This window comes from Apium graveolens, chromosome 7 (assembly GCF_009905375.1).
Source record: "Apium graveolens cultivar Ventura chromosome 7, ASM990537v1, whole genome shotgun sequence".
Classification (NCBI taxonomy): domain Eukaryota; kingdom Viridiplantae; phylum Streptophyta; class Magnoliopsida; order Apiales; family Apiaceae; genus Apium; species Apium graveolens.
Genome location: NC_133653.1, coordinates 264,679,369 through 264,694,063, shown reverse-complemented (window position 1 = coordinate 264,694,063; position 14,695 = coordinate 264,679,369). Strand labels below are relative to the sequence as shown.

At 32.4% G+C, this 14,695-nt stretch overlaps 1 long non-coding RNA gene across 1 annotated transcript; it reads right to left on the bottom strand.

Moving 5' to 3' along the window:
* Positions 1-1,061: 1,061 nt before the first annotated feature.
* On the bottom strand, positions 1,062-1,873 carry LOC141672393 (uncharacterized). The gene is made up of 2 exons (XR_012555500.1): positions 1,645-1,873; positions 1,062-1,452 (listed from the first exon to the last, which is right to left on the bottom strand). It is a non-coding gene; the product is annotated as an uncharacterized LOC141672393 (long non-coding RNA).
* Between the last annotated feature and the right edge of the window lie 12,822 nt (positions 1,874-14,695).

The window sequence follows — 14,695 nt, the reverse complement described above, 5'->3', positions numbered from 1 at the left end:
ACAGATTTCGGAAATCGGAATTATTCGAATTTGCGATTTATCGAACGATTTTTAAAAAATCGAATGATTTATCAGCGATTTATCGAAAATCGGTCAAATTGGACAAATGATTTTACCTGATTTTTGAGCGATTTATCGACGATTTTTGAAAAATCTGCCGATTTCTATAACATACACCCTTTGAAGAATAAATGGACACAAATCTACAAATTCACAAGCGTATGTACAGTACAAGAACCATTTTAAGCATGTGTGCTATACAGATGAATGTGGAGCAGTGGATGCACGCCTGTCTGTCACAACTCGCAACTTACAAAACATATGTTTAATTTTTAATTATAAATTACTAAAAATCAGTTTTGTTCAAGCATTAATTTACGAGTACAGAGCAGGTAAGGAATTTACACTTCTCTGTTTGTCATTTATTACATGTCATCAGATTCATGTTTAATCGGATGTGATCAAGCATTTGTTTAGTTCCGTCAGATAACATCAAAACTACACAAATCAATACGATAAGTGATGCCCTTGAAACGAAATATAAGAAAATTGAACGCATATTCAAGTTTAAACCGTAGTTATGAAAGCTGAGATCATGTGCATATACGATGTGTCACATTTCTGATTTTTCCTCTTTCATTCATGATTCATACCGTAAAATTTAGTTACGAAAACTGAGATCAAGTACGTATATGATATCTCACGATTTTTTATTTTTCGTCTTCCATTTATAATTTGTACTCCCTCCGTCACTAAAAACGTTTTCTATTTGTGTTGGACACATTTTTCAATGTACACGTTCGATTGTTAATATCTTTAATTTCGTATTAGTATTAAATATAAAAACTTCATTGTATTAAAGTACTCATAAATACAAATCCAACAAAATCACTCATGATTATATTTGATCTTATAAAATAGACATAAATTAATAGTAAATCGCATAAATAATGTAAAAAGTCAAAATGGGAAACGTAACATGGGACGAGGGGTACCGTTTTAGTAACTAATCAGCATAGATTTATAGAGAGTGTGTAAATCAGAAGCAGTGAACTTAAACGTAGGATCTAAAGGTAGCAGTAATTTTTGACATAATATGAATATCAAACATACAAAAACATGTTCTGGGATCTTCACACAGCAGATCTGATCATGAATCATATATACACTGCTCGAATTTTACATGAATCGTTTAACTTTTCTGCACACAACTCAATATGCTTCGACTAAACAGTCAAACGACCTATATAATGAGATCACCGTACTTTGTTTTGAGAATGGTTGAACAGAAACTGATCAGTGGGTCTTTACACCTCTTCCTTTAGACGCCGTATTTCTTCTCGGTGGCGCTCTAAACATCATTATGCCTCCTCCTACAATTGATCTACTCGTCGTCGTCGTGGTTGTCGTTGTTTCCACGTATTCTTCTTCTTCCACCACTTCCTCTTCCTCCTGCAATTTTTAAACACAATTGTTAAACGAAATTCACTTGTACAACGGAGGCATTTGGTTCAGCTTATTTTCAAAAAAATGAGTAAATAAGTACTTATTTTCCAGAAAAATAAGTACTTATTTTCTCCGAATAAGCTGAACCAGACACCCTTTACGTATTGTGCAACTTATTTTGTGTGTGTAGTAACATACAATGGACTGTGTGGTTTGTGGTTGTGCATGATCTTGAGATGGTGAAGCAAAAGCCATGTAGCCAATGATGATCTTGAATCTTTTGATGAATTGTTCTAGTATATTCCACAGCATTTTCCAGCAAGAAAATGGAGAGTAATATGCACCTTCACTCTCACTCATCACATTCACCTCTTCTTTAGTCATCCTATTCTTCTTCTTGATGATCTTACTCAATGGTCAACCAAAAGCCTTGTAAAACATTATTAACTTATTTATAGTACAACCTTAGCATTTTACATTTATATCCCTTGTAGTTCGTAGCCTTTCAAAAATATATATTTTCTCCGTCTCAAAATACATATTCGTTTGATTTTTTACGTGTATTTTAAGATAAATAAAAAAATAGTTTTTCAAATTATTTTTCAAATTTTCTTTTTTTAAATAAAAGTATGCATATTCAGTTTTAATTCAAGAAAAGAAATTTTTGAAAAAAGTATATGGATCTATAACTTTTATATACTTTAAAGTACGCGTAAAACGTCAAAGGAACTAGTATTTTGGTACGAAGGGAGTAAAATGAAACAAATGAGTTGAAACAAGACTCGAACACGATTAAATTTATCGTATAATTTATTAAAAAATTGAAAAAAAAACATGGAATGAGCCGGAATAATCCATAAACAAGAACTTTATTCTTTCAATTTAATTATCCAGTTTTACTAATCAAATTGAAGTTGATACGAAAAAACCGTTTTACAAATACGAACACGACGCGAAACCATAAATCCGGGTTAAAATGGCAGAAAATAACATAAAGAAATGTGGATGACAGCTTATAAAAGCAATGGATGTAATGCAAGATGGCAAAAAGTTTTAATTTTTGTCAATAAAAGAGTACTTTAGAAATGTGTGTAACAGCAACAGGTTGAATGGTGGCATTGTTATTTGTTACAGATACAGCCCGAGCTGATTCTCGCAGTTTTATACATGTAACATCTGAAATGTATTTTTATCATAGCATTATTAATCTGATGATGACATATAATAATTAGATATAACTAGAAATCTACGACAGTGAGATAACATGTATGATTAAATAATTTACATTTACATAAACTAATAAAACAAGGTACGTATAACATGTGTCTAGAAGACTGTTGCCTTGTTTTATATTAGATTTTCCCATCATTTCGTGCACCAGCACTTCACATAATATTTTAATTAATGAATATCAATTAGATTGGTTATTTGAAGAGCTACTCTATTTTTTAAAAGCCGAAAATACTTGCCGTTTCATTACTAAAAATTGAAAGTTACGTGATAGTATTAGGGCAAATCCAAAGTGATCCAAAAATTTAAATTTGGAGCAAATTATCCCAAATTTCATTCCAACAGTTATCCAAATTTGGTCCAAATTTTCACTGATCCAAATTTGGATCACTACTATTCACTGATCCAAATTTGGATCACTTGATTTAATATAAAATAATGGCTTGTTATTTGTACTTTACGAGATTTTAAATTGATTTTTGATTATTTAATTATATAATTAATAATAGAATATAATTAATAGTTAACAAAATTTATTTTTAAAATAAAATTTAAAATAATGAGAAAACATAATTTCATTAAAATTTAAAAATAAAAAATAAAGAGGCACATATTGCACTTAGAATGCATTATTTGAGCATTTGTGGGAAGAATATACTAATTCGGAAAATTAGTGTGTTACAATGATATTTTGTATGTTAATTATTGCAATAAATGTGTTTTTCGTGAATTAAGTGCACAATTTTAATATTTTTATGTGTATTAATTTTTTTTGATTTAATTAATTTATGAAATGTTATATAAATTGTTAATAATGATTAAATGATAAATTTTAGATAAATTTGCTTAATATGATATTTATATATTATTATATGTAAAAAGTAATTTGGATCAAATATTTGGATCACACTGTTGGAGTTGGTCAGAAATTTGGATCAGTTGGTGATCCAAATTTGAATTTTTGTATCACAAATGTTGGAGATGGCCTTATGCAGCTTGTAATTCGCTAATTCGCGGAGTTAATCATTAAAATATCACATTTCTAAAGAAGATGGCCTACCCATTGGATGTTGAGTTTTGTATAATATAATTTTTTTAAAAAAATTTCAGGGGTGTTGTATTGTTTCGTATAACGTAATCAAGTGTGTTATCCCGGATGAAAATGTATATTTGTCTTGATGTGGGAGACGAAACAGTGTATTAAATGATTGAAGAAGACGAAACGGCGTATTATCTACTGTGAAACCCGAAACGCCATATTTAGTGATATTTATGGCCAAAAATATGAAATTATGATTATAAAATATTAAAAATTAAAAATTGGCTATTTTGTTACCAAGCTCTAATCATTCCACATAAAAGACTCGAGAAAAATCACCTAAAAATGTATCTTGGTCTTAGGCTCTCAGATCATCTTCAATGACCGTCCCTAAAAAGTGCGTCAACATATCATGTTATGCTATCCATTGAAAACTTATGATGTCAATCAAAATAACCAATTTTTGACACTTTTTGACATCTCCTAAAATGAAAATAATATCATATGTAATAAGGATTGAAATTATGCTAATATCATGATGATCTCCTGATCTTTAACTCCTTGATATTCTCCCTTACAATCTTGATACTCCCCCTGATATCAAGTCTTGTAATATCATGTTATCTTAATTAGTTGCAGATTGATAGCTCTGTAATAGTATATATTACTTCACCATTGATAATAGAAATCATCACTTCTCTGATATTCTCAATATGGTATCAGATTCTTGATCCTATCAACTATTATCTTCCTAAGACAAACATCCTTTCCTTTTCATGGCTAATTCCACCCATACTTACCAAATTCCCAACAGTGAAGATCCTGCCAAACCATTCACCTTCATCAACATACACAACACCATTAAACTCACCTCTACAAACTACCTATCTTGAAAAATGCAAGTTCAGGCCATTCTCATAGGTCACAATCTCTACAAATATAATGACAGAACTCTTCCTTCTCCTTCACCTACAATCACTACAGAAAATATTGTTAAACCCAATCCAGAATTCATTTTTTGGACTCGTCAAGACAAATCATTATTCGGTGCTCTTGTTGGTACTATATCACCATCATTGGTTCCATTAATTTCTCAGGCCAACACTTCCAAAGATATTTGGGATATCCTAGCCAAGACTTATGCCAAACCTAGAAGAGGTCATATCAAACAATCGAAGGATCAATTCAACCGCATATCTAAAGGAAATAATACCATCGCTGAATATATGCAAGCAATTAAAAGTTGTGCGGATCAACTTGCTCCTCTAGGAAAACCAATGGAACATGAAGATGTTATTGATCGTGTGCTACTGGGTCTAGATACTCCTTACGATTCCACAATCGAATCTGTTAATGGAAGGGACACATCAATTTCATTTGAAGAATTACACGAGAAACTTATTAATCGAGAGCTCATTATTAAGCAAAATCAACACAACTCTTATCTCCCTGTGACAACTTTTGCAGCTTCAACTCAGCCTCAGAGTCGCAATTACAGTCGGTCTACTGCTCATAGTATTCTCTCAACTCCTGTAAATAACTCTATTCGTCAGTCTCGTCCTTTTTTTAGGCAAGTGTTAATGGTGCCGAGAGCAAGGATATGTTGTATCTCATTGTCCAAAGTTCATTCAAAGACTTCCAAATGCTATAGCTCCTCATCAGAACTATAATCCAAGTTACAAACCTACCTCTTCTCGCCAAAAATACGCACCACCACAAGTCCATACTACCCATGTGCGTGACTCTTTCTCTACGTCTACTTGGCTTCTTGATAGTGGAGCATCTCATCATGTAACTGCAAACCTCCAAAACTTGGCTCTATACGCTCCTTACAATGGTGCAGGTTTAAATATTTCTCACACTGGCTCTCTTACTCAATTTCATTCTTCCTATTCCCTCAAACTACATAATGTTCTATGTGTTCCTTCAATATCTCGTAATATCATATCTATTTCAAAATTATGTGCTGATATTAACGCTGTTATTGAATTCTCATCCAATTATTTTCATGTGAAGGATATCCAAATGGGATCGATTCTACTCCAGGGTCCAGTTAGGTCTGAGGTATATGAAATTCAATCTATTCTTCCTCAGGTTTTCGTAAGCACCACTTCCAGTTCAACACTTGATTGGCATCATAAATTAGGGCATCCGTCTCTTAAAGTCTTCAAGCAGCTTATTTTTGAAAATAATCTAAATGTTTCATGTATTTCGAATTTAAATTGTAATTCTTGTGCTTGCAATAAAAGTCATCAACTTCCCTTTTCAATTTCTTCTATCTCTTTTACAGCTCCTTTACAATATATCTACACGGATTTATGGACTTCTCCGATTTATTCTCATGATGGTTACAAATATTATGTAATCTTTGTCGACCATTATACCAAGTATATTTGGTTTTACCCATTAAAACAAAAGTCAGATACAAAAGATGTATTCATAAGATACAAAGCCCAAGTAGATAGATACTTTAAACTACCACTAATTACCTTATACTCAGATAATGGTGGTGAGTATGAAGCTCTTAAAGAATATTTAAGTATTCATGGCATATCACGCCTCACTACTCCTCCTCACACTCCTCAACATAATGGATATTCTGAGAGACGACATAGACATCTTGTAGAAATATGTTTAACTCTTCTTACTCATGCCTCAATGCCATTAGAATACTGGACACATGCATGTTCTACAACTATTTATCTTATTAATCATCTTTCCACCTCAACTTTAAACATTGCTTCTCCTAACCTCAAGCTCTTTAAAAAAATGCCAAATTATCAGAAATTAAAAAATTTCGGGTGTTTATGTTATCCATGGATGAAACCTTACACTAATCATAAATTAGATTTGAAATCTATGCCATGCATTTTTATTGGCTACTCCTCAACTCAAAGTGCTTACCACTGTCTTGATCCTAAAACTCACAACATATACACCTCAAGACATGTTCAATTTTTGGAACATAAATTCCCATATTCAGATATGGCATCTTCCTCAAATTCTGTAGAAAAACTCATTGAAGAATGGTGTCTACTTTCTATTCCTATTTCTACACAAACAGATGTCATGCCTCCTCATAATAATACACCAAATATATCCTCTAAATATCCCACTTTCACCCGGACATACTCAATCTTCCTCCCCATCATCTGATGCCTCTGGGTCTTCTTTATCCTCACCAACGACCACTCCAACAGCTACATATACCCCCTCATCTTCCTTCACCCCTTCCTCCTCCTCCTCAAATGGATCAAATTCTGCAGTATCTTCACATACAACTTCTCCACCACCACCACTGTCACCACCTCCATCTCATTCTATGACCCTCAGGCTACGAAATAACATCAGAAAGCCTATAAATAAGTTGAACCTTGTTGCTGAAATGATGGATACCGAAACAATACCTAAAATTGTCGCTCAAACTCTTAAGAGCCCAGTTCGGAGAAAAGCTATGGATGAAGAATATGCATCCCTTATTCGAAACAAAAATTGGGATCTTGTAACTCCCTCAATCTCCAAAAATATTATTAAGTGTAAATGGGTATTTTATATAAAAAGAAATCTTAACAGTACAATTAAACAGCACAAAGCTCGGCTTGTAGCTCGTGGCTTTCATCAACGACCGGGCATCGACTACATTGAAAAGTTCAGCCCTGTAGTTAAGCCAGCAACGGTACGCCTCATTCTCTCTCTTACAATCAGTCAAGGTAGGCCTTTACGCCAACTTGACATTAATAATGCATTTTTACAAGGTACTTTGACAAATGAAATATATATTTCTCAGCCTCCTGGCTACAAATTACAATGACTCCATTCATCCAAATTTTATATGTAAATAAAATAAAGCATTGTATGGGATCAGACAAGCTTCGAGAGCATGGTATAAAGAATTGCGTAATTTTTTACTTGATTATGGTTTCAGAAACACAATTTCAGATTCATCCTTGTTCACTTTACGCGTGAATGGATCGGTCCTCTATGTACCAGTATACGTAGATGATCTCATTGTTACTAGCAATTCAACATCATTTCTGGATGAATTTATTGCTACTATCTCCAACAGACCTTTCTTATTTTCTGGGAGTCGAAGTTCTTCCCTTCCTAATGGTCTATTTTTAAGTCAGAAGAAGTATATATCTGACATTTTATGCAAGGCTAACATGGACGGGGCGAAATTAGTTGTAACTCCTTTGGCAACTCATCCTCCTTTAACATAGGCAAGTAAGCTTCTTCCAGACCCTACCAAGTACAGTGCTTTAGTTGGCAGCTTGCAGTATCTTAGGCTCACTAGACCGGACATTGCGTTCTCTGTCAATAAGCTAGCACAATACATGCAACGTCCAACAGAAGAGCATTGATTGGCCATGAAACGACTTCTGCGCTATTTAAGTGGTACACTGAAAATGGGATTGTCAATTCACAAAGACTTCCCTCAGTCCTTGCCTGCTTATTCTGATGCAGATTGAGCTCGTGATACAGATGACTATAAATCCACTACTGCCTACATTGTTTATCTTAGCAAAAATCCAATCTCTTGGTCATCGAAGAAGCAACGAACTCGGGCGCGCTCATCAACTGAAGCAGAATATAGAGCTGTAGCAAGTGCAACAACGGAATTGTTATGGCTTCAGAACTTGCTTTCAGAATTAGGCATACCATCTATTGTTCCTCCGGTCATCTACTATGATAATGCAGGGGCAACATATGTTAGTGTCAACCCGGTCTTTCATTCCAAAATGAAACATCTTGCCCTAGACTACCATATTGTGCGTGAAAATGTTCAAGACGGAAAGTTTCGAGTGTCATACATCTCAACAAATGATCAATTAGCTGATGCTCTTACGAAGCCTCTACCACGTACTCAATTCACCTCATTAGTTCACAAAATCGGTCTCTCATCTTGGCCGACCGTTTTGAGGGGGCGTAATAAGGACTGAAATTATGCTAATATCATGATGCTCTCCTGATCTTTAACTCCTTAATATTCTCCCTTATAACCTTGATACTCTCCCTGATATTAAGTCTTGTAATATCATGCTGTCTTAATTAGCTGCGGATTGATAGCTCTGTAATAGTATATATTACTTCACCATTGATAATGCAAATCATCACTTCTCTGATATTCTATATAATATGTACTAGGGCCCTTCAAGCAAAACCCTAAAATTCTCTAAAACTTAAAGCAACCTCCCTGTTATTTTTGAGGGGCTTTCATCGGTTTTCACTGGTGGAAATCCCCGATTTCTTCTTTTTTTTTTTTATTATTGTTAGTTCATCTCTTAGTTCATATCTTGTTAATCTTGAATAAGTTTCCAATTTATTCGAGTTTTGTTTGTCTCTCATTGTGAGAGTTTGGTTTTATTTGATTTGTTTGCAGTTCATCATGTCCGAGATTACAGATCTATGAAATTTTCATGGAATTGATTCGGGTGATAAATGTTTGTATGCTGATATATTTGTGGTCGATTGCTAAAAATAACAATTGGAAAATTAGATCATGTATATATCAATTCAAAAAATCGTTTGGTTGCATATCCAAGGAGGAAGGATTCAACAGCGATATAATTATGCGTTTGTTCAATTTCGATCATATCTGTAGATACATGCCATATGGCTTTTTGTTATTGAATTATTATTTTTTTCAAAAAAAATAAAATAATAAAGACGTGTAATTTCGTGTCTATTTTAAATTATATTTACTTGTATATCAATAATTTGGCAAATTTAAGTATTAATTATTGAAATAGATTTTAACAAGAAAGATGCTAAAAATATAATTAAAAAATAAATAATATATTCCTATTATTGATGCATTATTGCCTTGACAATATTAGTAACAATTTTGATGTAACACATCATTAAAATTTAAAGATGCTCCTCCACGAGCCAGGAGAGGTGGGTCGATATGCTCCAACATTATCATCTTTTTGCTTGAACATTCAAAGTTAGATTCTCATATGCAAACAAAATAAAATGATGACAAAAGGAATTTAATTTTGTGGTTTTAATTATTGGGCAGTTTTTAAGATACGAAAAACCGAAGATAAAATGTAAACTCTTCTGAAACATTTGTTTAGCCGATATAATTTCGATTTTTCAGATTTTTATAAGTACCATTAATTTATTTAATTTATCAACTTAATAATTTAATTTAATTTTTTTTTATTTCACTCATCCCTAACATGTACCATTATTATCATAAAATTTACTTATACATTACAATGTGACACGTATATATCTGGAGAAAATTGAACTTTTGAAGTTGATACTATTTTTTCTTTTAACAACTGTATTCATTCATTATCAAATGTAAATTTAAAGAATTTGGTAGTTTATTATATTTATAAATCGATAGAATTCACAATTCAACAAAATGTCTTGTTTATTTAGTACTCCCTCTGTCTTTTATTCTATTGCATCATAATTTTGAAATAACATATTTTTTGTTGTTTATATAAGCGGATCATATTGAGTTGCACCGACTTACTTTAATTAAATCTTCTTCATTTTTTCCCATTTTTCTTAAATTTCATTCTCAATAATAATAACCTTCTTCCAAGGAGAGAACAAGATTGTAGCTAAAGTACATTTACTGTTTCTAGGGCACGCTCACTAAAAACTAAATTCTATAAATTTGACTTTTTTATTGTAAAGTAAAAATAGTATTTATTTACCGAAGCCCATACAATTATTATCTCGATTCTGAGCACTTTTTATCCATTAAAAAAGTGGGAAGTTGTGCATGCAATGTCATTTATGCATTAGATCTTGGGCCCTAGGGTAGGGCACCATGAGGCAACCTAGACGGGTCCAAACTCAATAATTTATACTTTATTTTTCTTTAAGGGAATATAATGATGAACTAAGCCCACCTCAATTTAACGATAACAAATTAAATTCCACATTTTTTTCATCTAAAAGTACCTTGATCTTGACTCTTGAGAGACGGATAAGTTCGTTGATAGAAAGTCTGAACATAATTTTATACTTTTAACACTCAGAGGAAGGTCCGAATATCTTATATTAGTCCGAACAAGATCTTATACTTTTCAATACTCATCCTCAACGTTAAGGAAGGTTCGAATAAGATCTTATACTTTTCAAGACTCTCCGTCAATATTGACAATAACAAATATAACAAATACCAATACTAATACCAATAACAAATATTTAAATTAAATAAATTGGGGCGGGAGGACTCGAACCCGAGTCCCTTCCTAAACCGCGCTCTGATAACATGTTAAATAATCAGTCGCACTAAAATCTTAAAATGATAGAGGAAGGTCCGAATAAGAGGTTATACTCTTGAACATATATTATCATCTTTTTTTTCTCCTAATATTGAGGGTTAGATTCTCGAATGCAAAAAAAAGTGATAAAAAAAATAATTAATGTGCACATTAGCCTCTCGAATATGAAAAAACATCGAAAATACGACTCAAAACTATGTTCAAGTACTTGAGAAATATTGAAGATACAGTGTGAATACATGCGTGCATGTTTCAGTTTGTTTGGGGACCGGAACCCTTGCTTACAGTCTGAAGACGAGGCGGTGGTGCGGCGGAGACTGCAGCTACTACTGGTGGTACCGGTGAATCATTGTCTTGCTGTGTCACCTGAAAACAAAAAAGTCACATTCAAAATTAACTCTAGTTGTATCGGAATTGATCGAACTTGTATCTTATTAGTATGATATGTGACACCAGCAATTAGCCTTTAATTGATTCTCTCATAAATGATTTTTTCACGAATTTTATATTTTGTCTTTCCTAATTGAGTAGACCAACTCCGTTGTCAGGTTGTGTGCTTATATAAAACAGCATGATGCACAAAAAGCCTATCAGACCGGGTTTTATCCGGAATTTAAAAAACGCATTTTTTTAAAAAAATGAATCGTGTCGGGATTTTTTAAAAATCGGGCCGGATCGGGCTTCCTAAGAAATTTAATTAAAATGAGAGAGGATGAAAAATGGGGATGAGAGAAATTAGTGGAGATTAATAAGTGAAAAATGGGGAATGAGAATTAATGAAGAGAGAAAAGTAAAGAATATGAAAGCAACGATTTTAAAGCAATATAAAAAATAATATTAAATAAGAAATTGACACATTATCAAAATTACATCATCATAACATAATAACTCGACACATTAGCTATGATGATACGTGTATTCTGTTTTAATATATTGTAAAATAGTTGCACATTTTTCATTACATACTTTCCATTTCTTCCGTCCCGAAAAATATTTCCTATTTGTGTTGAACATGTTTGCCAATGCACATTTTTGATGGTTAATATCATTAATTTTGTATTAACATTAAATATAAAAACTTCATTATATTAAAATACTCATAAATATGAATTCAACAAAATCACTAATGACTATATTTAATATTATAAATTAGACGTAAATTAATAGTCAATCAATTACGATGAATAGTGCCGGAAGTCCCGATATTTATTAAAATAATTATGCATTTTTATGTCATGCTCACCTGAGTTTAATTGTTCCTCAGAAAAGAAAAGTTACACGGAAATTGAGATATATAATTTTCAATAGAAAACATACTCCGAAACACCTTCCAAATTATTTTGAACCACAAAAAAAATTTGCCTAACTACTTTGATTCAAGCTAGGATAGTCCACGTCTCGACTATATGCGAACAAGACCTATATTTGAACCTGTTTGACAATTTAAGAGGCCGAAATTATGAAATTTTTTGTTGATAAATTTGTCAAATATGCAGCCAATATATATGTTAGGATCAGTGTTACAGATTTCAGAAATCAAAATTATCCGGTTGAGATCGATTTGCGATTTATCGGACAATTTTTTAAAAATCGAATAATTTATCGGCAATTTATTGGAAATCGGTCAAATCGGACAAATAATTTTGACATATTTTTGAGTGATTTATCGGCGATTTTTGAAAAATTGGCCGATTTTTATAACAGAGGTTAGGATCAGAGCATCCATAGTGGAAGTTCAGTTGGTGTCTCGATCTCTGGGAAAGGGCTCGGCCAACCAAATTTAAATGACTTTTACATTGGAGGAGATTCTTGTAAAGCGGGCAATCCCCTACGGTGAACCGACTCATTTTTTACTTTTTAGTTTTCTGTTATTTTTTTGTTAACTTAATTTCATTTACTTTAAATTAAATCGACTCAACTGCGCCTTATTAGAGGTGGGAAGTGGGTTTTGCGTTGGAGAGTTGATCCCTATTTCTGTAAATCCATTTTTTAATGATGTAGCATCAGTTGGGCTCTAAGGGTTTTAGTTTGACAATTCCGTTAAGTGGTCTTATTGGCTTATAAGCCCGTAACAGCTTATTGACGAGTGTTTGTCGACCTAACTTATAAATTGAATTTACAATTTATAAGCTAACTTATAAGCTGATAAGTTGAATGTTGGTAACGACGTACATTTTCACAACTTATTTTTTATTTTTCATTTTTTTATCAATTTTAATTTTAGAATATATTTTTTTAAATGTTAATATAACTTAAAATATAAGAATTAAGATAATTATATATAAAAATTATTTATTTTAATTCATTTAAATAAAAACAATTATGACTTATAAGTTAAATTATCCAAACACTTATATAACTTATAAGTATTTATTAACTTATCACTTATTACTCCGTTGTTTATTTTAAGTCATAAGTTACTTATTTTAAAATTTCCCGGCACTAAATACGGGGCAATATTGTGTATGTTCTTATTAAACACGCCAGTAAACTTCAGGGCCAAACCTGCTGAGATGCTACAAATGAATGTGATTCCTAATGAACATAGTTCTCAACTACAAATAATGCTAGAGGGACTAAGCTGCCAGAGACTTACAATAGATGGCGTTTCTTGATCTGCAATGACTGGCAAATAATAATCTGTTGCTGCATGCGAGATTTCTTCCGAAACACTTACAGACTGACCTTCTTCTTCTTCATCATGTTCATGAATCAATGGCTTTGCATCATCAGATGTTCCAGCAGGGGCAACTGCCCCTGAATGCACATTTTCCAGGCCAAAACACCTACGTGCACCATTGATAACTAACTCAACAAAGCTCAAACACATGCTTCCTTTATTTTCCGCCATCATTAAATGTATCTTCTCTTTTTTCTTGAAACATGTTGCCCATATATAGCTATAAATTCATCTACCAGTCAACACAATGCATGTAAAGTGTAAATTCTAGGGAAATGTTAAATTCTGAGCTGTTTTCTACGTTCAAAATTTTGAAAAGAATAAATTACCTCACACTAATTCCCCCCGCCGTTGATGTGCATTCAGAAAGGGCAGTCTGATCTTTTTACAAATTATTTTGCTCCCGAAGTTCAAAAACAGTTGTGAATTTAACATTTTCCAAACTTCATATTATCATTTGTAGTAGGTACACCCTCAGTATTCTGAATTTTGAAGTCAGTAGCACTAGTTTACAGGTCACACCCAGTGTTCCAGAAATCGTTAGTACCAGGGCGGTGAGGGTATTTTCGAATGATTAATGGGTAAGTCGGAGATTAATAGGACTGATTAATCTGAACATTAATAGAAAAAATATAAATATTATTTTTAATTTTTATAATTATATAATGATCCATATGTCAAATATTTGTTTGACAAAAGAAATTAGAATAGTATTAAACAATATCTACACACATTTGACATTCATTATGTACAAATTATTGAGTTTACAATATTAACTACTGTATATTTTAATTCACACTTCTAAACTAATTACAATATGTCATTTTTATATTTTAAATGAGAAAATATATATATTAGATTACTTGTTATTTCTTACTAATACTTTATATTAGCAGGTGACTATGTGACCGTCTAAACCGATTTTTAGAACACGGGTCACACCTGTATTTAAAATTAAAAAGTATAAGTACTGATCTCACGTATCTTTCTTAATCAGATTCACCTGTTCGATATATGATGTGCTGTCCTGCTAGCTTGTGTTGTTTC